The 11,138-nt window shown below is 36.7% G+C and overlaps 1 non-coding gene across 1 annotated transcript; it reads right to left on the minus strand.

Annotated features, from left to right (window-relative positions):
* Positions 1-9,375: 9,375 nt before the first annotated feature.
* Positions 9,376-9,448, minus strand: Trnar-acg. Its single transcript has one exon. It is a non-coding gene; the product is annotated as a tRNA-Arg (tRNA).
* Positions 9,449-11,138: the final 1,690 nt, after the last annotated feature.

Below are 11,138 nucleotides of genomic sequence, written 5' to 3' on the forward strand. Positions count from 1 at the left end.
AAGGTGCATTGCTATTTATCGCAGCTACACCGCTGGTAATGAGGTTGAATCTAGTGATTCACGCTCTGAAATACAAGTAAGCCTGTAGATGTAGAACCATACCAAGCAAGGGATGTAGTCTTTAACGCTTACTGCGTTGCAGCTGTAGTATTTGTATATTAACATGATGCCCAATTTAACCATGGTAATTGTATCAAAATACATTCTGCAGTTCTTATGTGTACGTAATGTTTATATTTTGAAATTTTCAATTCTTCCAAATTTCATAATAATATTTTTTACAAAATAATAAATGGACTGATAGTACAGAGTACATCGATTCTAAAATGTTTCAAATCACGTCTATATTTGAAATGGACTGAAAGTACAGAATACATCGATTCTAAAATGTTTCAAATCACGTCTATATTTGTAAGCACTTGAAAGTCTTATGGTAAATTTTCAGTCTCGTTACCTTGACTCTATCTACTTGATCTTACTCGAACTTCTTCGTAAGTATAGATGATTTTAGATTTTCTGGAGTATCTCTTTAACGTCGAGTGAAGTCACTGAAGTGAAGATCAGAGCTGTGAGTGAGTCATTAACGACGTGCTGCAGAGCATCGCGTCGTCATAGCGACAACCGACGCCCGACGCGTGCGTCCGTGCAGTGATTTATTTACTTAGCACATATGCGCTACACTGTTTGTTGCTCATCTTTAATTAACTATAACAACATATTCAACTCGTCATATTTTGAAACTGATCGTTCTGTTCTAATTTATACTTTCGTCTAAAGTATGTGCATGGTCTATCAGCTAGACTAATCTCACTACTTTAAAATGTTGCAAAATATGTTATTTATTTCTTCTTACATTATGTTTTCTATACATATAACAAACTATAAACACAGTGAATCTACTTTAATAACAACTAGTAGATGAAGCTATTAAGCTGCAGATTACTGTAGATGGACGTAAGAAAGTGCGTCGAAGCGGAGTGTGGATATCGCACGTAAATGTGCTAGATCGGCATTAATCATGCCCGATCATAATCTCGCGGCTCGGACTGCGTCGGCGCCGCCCTCTCTGTTTGTATAGCCGTGTGGTACAATATTCGTCTTGCTGACAGATCAAATGCCCGCAAACTTTCACGTAAAATATAAACAACATCCGCTTGAAAATTATTTTTTAGTTACGTCTTCTATCATTTCTGTATATGTATACATATATTTTTGTTTTAATGGAACTGTTGATAAATATTAAAAGTGTCTAGTATATACTTTCATAGTGTTTTTTAAGGTTTTTGTAAAAACATATTTTGTCAGCAACCAGATTCATATCTAAGCGAGGATAGACATACAGCTGCATATTTGTGTTATTGCGTCACACTGCCGGCACGATTATGCATAATTTGAAGTCATATAGCTCATAACTCGTAACCCAGCAAAAGTAAAAGCTAAATGAAGTTTACTGGCGCCCGTGCAACTCGGCCGCGCGTGCTTGTTTTCTCAACAAGCCGAATAATTCGCCTCGCCGCCCGCGCCCTCCGATGTACCGTGTTAAAAAGTTTCCAATGTTATTGTTTACAATAGTTAGTGTATATACGATCATGATTTGATGAAAGATGCTTTTAGTGGTTCGCGAGGTTTAAATTTGTGAATATAACATGTCTGTTGAAGAGACTTGTGAGTAATAATGTGTTCTAAAACTAGATATTATGTTGTGTGCATTAAACATATCACATAACTTACTTGATTTTGTAATGAAATTCTTTATCCAATTCCTGTGATTGATGTAGTTCGCAACACGCCATGTTTTTGTATAAAAGCAGACTATTTAATTACGAGTCTCTAATCCAATAGCTGCAGTAGAGTTGGCGCCGGCAGTTGGTCTCAGTACAAATTGGCGGGCGCATGTCGGGTAACTTAATCAGAACCCTTCGGAGTAGACCCTCGTATTGCACGTAAATGAAGCTTGGAAAGTTTGTTTTTTGAAATACGTGTTGAGAATCACTTCAAGTTTGAAATAAGAACCCGCTCAATTTAGTATGATTACTCTCACTTACGAGTGTAGGAACGTTTTCGTGCTTTTAGTTTTATTTTAGATACACATTTAGCCTACACTAAGTGAAATCTTAATACCTTACCATTTGCACAATTTCTGTCGCGTAGCATTAGTGTCAGACCAGAGGTAATGTGCATAGCAAAGTGAAACCACAGAAAGTTGAGCGTCATCGATCTCAATAATTATACCGCGCACGTGCGGTGCACGTCTGCGGGACGGGGCGGGGCGCGGGCGGCGGCGACTAAAGAAAGATATGATAATGGGGGTGCTACAGGCTTCATAGTTTTACTAAAAAGAAATTGCAAGTAGTTTCTTAATAAGTTCACAGAGAACTTCAGTACGAAGTACATACACGGGATTTGTCAACCTATGCCTCAAGGTGACGGCGTAGTGGCAGTGCCACTCAAATACTTGCGATTCAATGGTCTGTGTCGCTTACCACCAGGCGCATGACTTGTTCGTCCCGTCACTTGGTATCATAAAAAACGTTTTTTGAGTCCTAAATAATAAATTATTGGTAAAGTAGTTACATAATACGTCACGAGGTTTTACTTACACGTAGAGTAGGTAAACTTGTGTAGATACTCTATTTTGTTTTATACAGTACTAGAGAATAAAAAAGTTAACAACACTATACACAGATTATAGAGTATAACAGTTGTCATGTTAGCCAGACTGGTACACTATTCAGCCCTTGTTAGTACAATGCATAATAATCTCTATGGGAAACCTTTTTATTAAATTACTACAGGGCGTCGTGGTACGCGCAGCTGGTGGACTTGTATGGCATCACTCGATTTATTCCAATGACGTTTACTTGTTTCCATTTGTCTAATTGAATCGGGTATTGTCTATAGTCATCAATTTTTTATGATGAGTTTTAAAAATGTAGTTATCTCTTCTTTAATTAGATCTTACCTTTCGACCGAATAAAATGACAAGTATACCTATAACTCTTACATTTAAAAAGTTTTATTCAATTGAATTCCTGTGTTTTCCGAACGGTATGAGCCATAAACAAATCTTATTGCAGAGGAAGGATGTTTGTGAGTGCAAGCACGTGCTGGCGAAATTTGGTTTTCCTAAAACGGAACGTTGTGGGCGAGTTGAAACAGCTCCCAATTTTTTTTAGATATAATCTTGAACAAATATAATGCTTGAGTTTTTTGTGTAACTTCGGATACTACTATGTACGTGAGGCGCACTTTAAGTTTCCGGAATGAATAAGAAAAAAATACTATAAATGGTCAGAAATGAATTCATTGTTTTTCAAAATATTCTCCGATAACGTTAATGCACTTTTTCATATGAATGTACAAATTTTGAAAGCAATTATGCCACTCCTCCGTGACAATCTGTGAAACATATTTTTCATACTCTTCGACAGCCTATTCAGGTGATGAAAATAGTTGACCGCATAACTGGTTCTTAATTTTTGGAAATAAATAGAAGTCACAAGGCGCCAGGTCGGGATTGTAAGCGGGATGGCTCATAAGGTCAACGTCGTTCACCTTCAAAAATTCATTTGTTCGTTTGCCCGTGTGAGAATTGGCATTATCGTGGTGCAAGATGATATGGTGTTTACGGTTATTTCTACGGAGTTTGTCAATAACTTCCGGCAAACACATGATCGTGTATCAATTACTATTCACGGTACGTGTCCAGTTTTATTTAAAAAAAAGTGTTAATAATATACCAATCATTTGGTCTCAAGATAATTCCCTGTGCTATAATATAAGAGCAACGGAATTCACTCCGGGGCACTACTCAGAACACCCAGTCCAGAACGAATTTAGATAAGATCGTTTCCTATATTGATTCTGCCGGGAATTGAACCTGGGATCTCCTCATCCAGCACCCACAGTGCAAACCATTGGGCCACTGAGGTCGTCATGACAAAATGTAATACATTGTTAAAGTACATAGTTTTATCTTTGCACATTAGTGATGCTATTTTTTAACGATCTGGCAACCCCTTCACGGCCTGTGTCCCTTGGGAAACCCTGCCCCGCCCGGGTCATCGCAAGCGCCATTGACTCCACAACATTACATTTTAGATGTAGTCCTCGCGTATTCACATCAGGAGGGCATCGGTGCAATCTTTCCATGTCTTATAAGGCGTAACAACATACAATGCACATAGAAGGAGTAAATAGGCGCTAATTGAGCACAAATGACATCATGGACATTGATTATCATGAAATAATTAAATGTGTGCCTTAATAATCTAATTATGGATAGAACAGGTCAGCAGTTAGAAAACCAACTTATTCGTAGTATAGTAGCCTTGATATCATCAAGTGTCTGAGTTTCTTCGTCTTCCGTCTACATATATACATTTTTTCGCTCTCTGTAGAATTAACTTCAGTCAACATTATGCACTGCATCGCATGTAGAGTACATGCGATGCAGATTTTTTATAGAGATTTGATAGAGATTTCACAATGCTAACTGATTGATATTGAAATATTCTTTAGTTCTTTTGTCTTTGCGATTCGATTAAAAAGTGTCTTATGTGCTAGACTTCTAGTAACGTATATATACCTATTATATATAATGGTATATCTCTGAATTACACGACATTAATTAAAACAATACAGTGACGAACAAAGTCATAAAAGATTCTTAGCGTTCATTATGTATAGTGAAAGAGCGGCATAAAGTTGAATTTGATGTGTTCTTCCCCGTGTACAACCACGCATATTCTGTCTATAAATGAATGTGTGCAGTCAAAAGCACGTCAAGTTTGACACTTTGTACTTTGGAATGTTCTTATCGTCAGTGGTATAGAGTTGGATTTAAATATTAAGTGTCAAGCTTGACGTGCTCTTGACCATGTACGTGGGAATAACGGGTTCACTGAAGCCAATCTTTATGTGAAATATTAATCTGTATCTGGAATCGCGTGCACTAACCCAGGAAATTCATGCCTTATATATAGGTACATGTACGTAAGCTATCTGTGCTTCGTTTTGAGTGAAGAGTTATTTTAGGACAGATAAAAAAATCGATGACTTTTTCCCACAGTAAGTAATGTATACAGAAGGGCAGCTATCCATTTTCGATCGCCGGAAATGTAACCACGTGCCATGTCGGAAGCAAGCGAGTTTCCGCGCGATAACTGACGCTCGCGGCTGTTTCTAAATCACAAAACTGTATGGGCCTTTAGAAGACATTCGTTACAAAATAACATTGCAACCTCTTATTAGGAACCATACTTACAGGACTAGTACATAAATAAATCAAGTTATGTTACACATTAAATTCGCATCGTGTAGCTGTACAACTCAGTAATGTAGTAAATGCTCAAAATAGATATTTTATCATGAACTTTACGTTACGACCACAGAGGAGACAACCAACCATGAAATGGTTTTCTCGTCTGCGATTACGACCAAGTATTTAAATTTCAGTTGTAGAATTATCGCGCTGTCATTTAGGTAATATAGCCACAATATTTTTCTAAGTACTTGGTTAGCACGGGTAGTTCAGATCCTTACTAATTTTGTTAATAAATTTAAATTATTAATGCGTTATATTTCCCGGCACGCAAGGCAACACACGCCATGACGTCGCATGCTCTATGGTAGCCGTGTCCATGCCACGTGGCAGTATCAATAGGGGTTTTTGTTTACATGATAAACGCTGTACTACTCGCCACAGGGCGTTTAAGGTGTCGTGACGATTTACGTTTTTTTTTAAATTAAAATTGATGCATCATATTTAAAGTCTAATCTGAAGGATGATGAAAAACATAAAAATTAAAATAGAAAGTTAGTTGAAGTTTAAAATAATTGTTTTGTTACAGCTAGAGTTGTGCTACCAAATATCCTCATTGGTGACGGAGCTGTATGCCACGCTTACTTCCCGACGCCGAAAAACGACGTCTCTCCAGTTCCCAATAAACTAAGCGGCTGGAGGGACCGGAGGATATCTAGCTTTTCCTCTACTAGCTCTCCGGGCTAGTGCCGGAGATGCCAGTCGCAGTGTTCTGCGACAATGGCCGGACATAACTTTAAGATGGTTGAAGGGCAACAAATTGATTGAGTAGAAAAATCGGGAGGTGAGGTAGGTCTTGTTCAATGGTCTGGACGCTTCACCATCCCCTCACGGAGTTCCCTTTTAAGGTCCGTTGGGCGGGCGGAGCGAATCACGACGGAACGACAATTAATAATTCCTGCCAACGTCGTGCGGTCATTGAACGATCAATGTCTTGGGGGATAAAGCTTGGGTATAACTCAATAAAGGAATTTGCAATATAGGCAAGGCTTTTAGCATGGAGGCGTAAATCGAAAAGCTCCTTAGCTCCGTATAGTAAGTAGGTTTCTTTGTCGTGGTTTCATGTTACTTTATTGTCGCGTCCAGCCTCCATGGATGACCAGCGGACTGAGTCATAAAGACAGAGCTACTAGACTGTCAGCAATTCAAAATGAGACCGATTTCTTTTGGATAAAAGACAACAACCGACTTTCCTTTTCTTCTGACAAAGGACGACGAGGATAGTTCTGGGTAAACCTCAGATGACTTCTGGCTGAATTTGTACAGACAGATCGTATACTTTACGTACGTGTACGACATTACAATACACTACAAACACATACAACAAGAAGACTATGGAATTGGGATTTTGTATCTTCATTATAAGATTGCTATTATCGAAGGTAGGGTCGGTGCATTTAATTTTGTGATACCAATATTCGTTTTAGAAAAATCATGTAAACCATGCGCAAAGAGCTGATTTCATCACAGTTGTAACGGGGCGTGAATATAAATTCGACTCGGGCACTCGGGCCTCTTGACGCCTCACTGTCGGCTGTCATGTCAGCAAGCCACTCGCATTGTGCACTACACATGCGAGGAGATATGCGATTTCACGCTTATCGATTTCTACTTACATTTTTTTGAACTTGTATAGTATGTAGTACATAGTCAGACATTCGTCCGAAACAATTACTATCAAATAAGTAATACTCGAACAAATCAAAACACAAGTATCAGTAGAACTTTAGTAGCAGTAGATCTCCTTGTGAAAGAGTCCGTCCGGGTAGTCTACCTTACTTCTGCCACCAAGCAGTAATGTGAGTATTACTGCGTTTCGGGTTAGAAGGGTAAGGTTGCTGGTGTTTCAGTTTACAGGCACTTGGGACTTGTCAACTTAAGTCTAAAGGTGACGGATGCAGTGGCAGAGCCGCTTAGATTTTTGCGATTTAAGCTCTCTGTGCGGCACAACAACTGTTATGCACAGGCGCGCCGCTTACTACCAAGTGTAAGGCTTGCTGATCATCACTTGGTATACATATTTTGAAATTATTGAATTGACTCACAAATGTGGCTGAAATAAAACAAGAAAAACATTAAACTATTCTCGATTTGCAATATTCATTATTCTCGTCTTATTATTATACTTTATTTATTTTTATATATTTTTGTTTATTCATAATCAGGTTACACAGACCCATAAATACCTTATGGACTAACATACAATAATATTTTTAAAAAAACACTAATAATTTACACTTTTGGACTGCGACGTGTGACGCAACGCACTATATTATGACAGGTATCAGAAAAGTTGAAGCCTACCCAGTTCCAGTAGAGATCTCTAGCCCCGTCCCTTTTTGTCCATCTTTTTTTGTGAAAATATGTGAAAGTAACTCTATCGATTACGTTTTCACGCTTAAACCGTAGAACCAGTTTTGATGAATTTTGGTATAGAGATACATGGGACCAGGAAGAGGACATAGGTTACTTTTTGTCACAAAAATTAATCTTAAAGGGAGTGAAACAGGGGATGACATAGGGGATGAAAGTTAGTATGGAGAACCAATAAAACTATGATATTACAGGCACCGGGACTTATTAACTTATGTCTCATGGTGACGGGTGCAGTGGCAGTGCCCCTTAGATCTTCGTGTCATCACCATATATATAAAAAAAATGTAGCCCAGTAGGCTACTCGAAGTACTTATAATACGCAAACGAAGTCGCGGGCACCAACTAGTTTATAATAAATATGATCTTGCACTTAAACGCCATTGATTGACAAGAATAAGAAGGCTGCAGGCTGCTATTGATTGCCATTGCCTTTACGCAAAAGTAAACCTCAAGGTGGTAACGCGTCATCTTTGCCGATAATTGTTTCACTCGTAATCCTTTCAAAAAAGGAAACTTAGATAATGTTTAAAATATAAAAAACCGACTTCAAAAGTCATCCCCTAGTTTGCCACATTTAGAGGTGGAATATTTTCTTCAAATTTAAATAGGACCACCATCACTACCACCACTACTCTTTCCAACAAAAAAAGAATCATCAAAATCGGTTCACAAATTATAAATAAAGTTATCGCGTAACATACATAAAAAGACTTAAGTCGAATTGAGAACCTCCTCCTTTTTTGAAGTCGGTTAATTAGCGTACATATTGTACTACCCATGTGTATTATTGAATTTAAAAAATATTAATCGACATGTCTTCTTTAACAACAATGAACACGTTTAAAAGTAAAGGCGCGTATACACTAGATAACTGTGATTAGCACGTGTCCGTGAGGTCCGGGGTAGATTGACATTGACGAGATGATCTAATATTTGGCCGGCGACAGGATGTTTGCCCAACGAATAATGCCAACGTACTAAAAGCTAAGGAAATGTTGGAACGTGTGTTCAAACGGTTTTTAGTCTAATATCGTTGTAACTAACAAATTGTCCCGTTAAAAGAAAAAATCGATAATGCTATCATACTTAAACAGAAACAAGTTACAGAAATGGTTTTGACATGCTTGTCGTTATCGTATTTATGACAGTTTTGTGACAGCACTTATTATGATTTGTGTGTTATAAGCAAACGCTTTTTTATTGGGATACTGTGTCATCTGTTCTGGTTAAAATGGAACTGAGCAGCTATCAGCGGAAGGCGCGCTCTTGACCCCGAGACCCGACTGATAGCGTTACATAAATAGCATAGTTAGATAAAGTTACGTCACTTCCATCCTGTCACAACGACTCTTTATATTTATGCCAAATAGTTGAAAACAAAGGAATATCTTGTGAGACACTAAACATACATTAGAAATACTTATTAGTCAACCAATGGACAATAATAAATTAAGGATATAATTTCTTGACATAATATTGATATATTCAATAATATATTTTTCAAATAGCCACCATATACAATTTGACAATCGCTTAGAAGTAATTTTTATTTTATACGTAATATCTTTGATTTCATTAGATAATAAATTATTATTAAAAATAATTATGAACAGACTTGTTCTTAAAAAATAAAAAGCAAAGAAAAGAAATAAAAAAAGGAAAATTCAATGAATTCTCGACCCTGCCAGGATTCGAACCTGGAATCTTCTGATCCGTAGTCAGACGCGTTATCCGTTGCGCCACAGGGCCAGTTGCTTTATAGGTCGAATTTTTGCATCACTTACCATTACATTATAGGCATACTTTGTATCAAATTCCCTAAATGATCACAAGTACACATAGTTGTATTTCATAAAGTACGATTGATTTTAGGCGCAGTCACCTATCAACAAAATTTTCGCCATATATTGAATTTAGTACTTAAGATAGTAATAGATGGCGCCACATGTAGGGTGAGTTAAGTAAATGGTATAAATTTTAATGTTATTCTTTCAATCAAATAAAATGTCTATTAATAGACATAATTTAATAATAAAACTTTTTTTCTTGATTATAGCAAAAACTAACTTGGCATAGAAAACAAACAAAACAGAAAATATTATTTTGGTTTTCGAGGCAGTAACAGTTATTTTACGATTTGTGGTATTTTAACTTATTTAATGAAAGCAATGGTCTATTTTTTTATGCTATAAAACACATGAAGCACATAAATTAGTGCGACAAGGTTCCAAAGTCTATCAAGCCGTCATCGCGATAGTTGAGGGCGATGTGTGCTCTGCTGCCCTCGTAAACATACTGCTTTATGGCGGTTTATTACTGAACTCCACATAAAATATGATACTTACCAATTTATAGCTAGGTGAATGATATGTCGTTAATGTTTTTCCTAAATTATGATAATATCGGACCGATTACCCGCAACACTTCTTGAAGATGAGATAGAAGTGTGAAAAGAAACGCTTTTTGTGCACGAAAGGACTTCAAAGTATTGTGATTTACGAGAAAACACATTCTTTCTTTTTGCTCCACTTAATAATATGTACATTTTCTAAAATAGTGTGAAGAACTTCGACATTTTCAAGTGGTTATGTCATTAAGCACACCGGCGACGTGAAAGTTGAAACAAAAATTTGACTTAAATTATTTGTTCTGTTCTACGGGTTGATTTCGATATGAAGAGAAAAATACAAAAGTAAACAGCAATCCTATTGTACTGCGCATTGTTCATGCAATATTACATTGTTCATAATATATTGATTGGAGAGTCAAGCTTAAAAATATAGCATAATAGGCACCACTTAATTGTCTCACAAAAAGAAAGAATTGCTAGGGATAGCTTAATCTTTCTTCATCATCTTTTTTAAATGTACATGTATTATTTGCATTAAGTATGTCATTGTAAGGATGCACTGTGTTTCATATTGTGTGTGTTATATTGTTTTTACATAGAGTCATTTTTATCAATAAACAGAATGTTCCTTATAAGATGATAAAAATTCAGAATCAGCGAGTAGTTTCTTGAGAGCCAAGAGTAAAACAAACGTCAGAATTGGCTGTATATAAAATCTTATATGGATCTTACAAACTTAATGGTGTAAGAGTCTCAATATTTGTCTTCGTTTATTTACATTTAATGTCCATAATTATTTTACATAATTTTTTTTACCAACCATAAGTCCATAATTGAAGATAATTTGACGTGCTTAGATTTCATAGCACATATTTCTAGAAAAATGTAGTCGCTCTGATGAAGGTGTTAAGGAGCGTGGGATGCCGGTGGGAATTACAAACACGGCACAGCTCTGAGCCTTTATTTGAACACCGTTTATTTTACGAGGATGAGTCTTGAATAGAAACTTGCTTTTAAGAATTTTATTGTACATGTTTGTTTTTGTAAATGTAACTTAGATTAAAGTTTTCTCAAAATGTTAGTTAGGTT

The sequence above is a fragment of the Hyposmocoma kahamanoa genome, unplaced genomic scaffold, assembly GCF_003589595.1.
Source record: "Hyposmocoma kahamanoa isolate Upper Pololo Valley unplaced genomic scaffold, ASM358959v1 220, whole genome shotgun sequence".
Lineage (NCBI taxonomy): Eukaryota > Metazoa > Arthropoda > Insecta > Lepidoptera > Cosmopterigidae > Hyposmocoma > Hyposmocoma kahamanoa.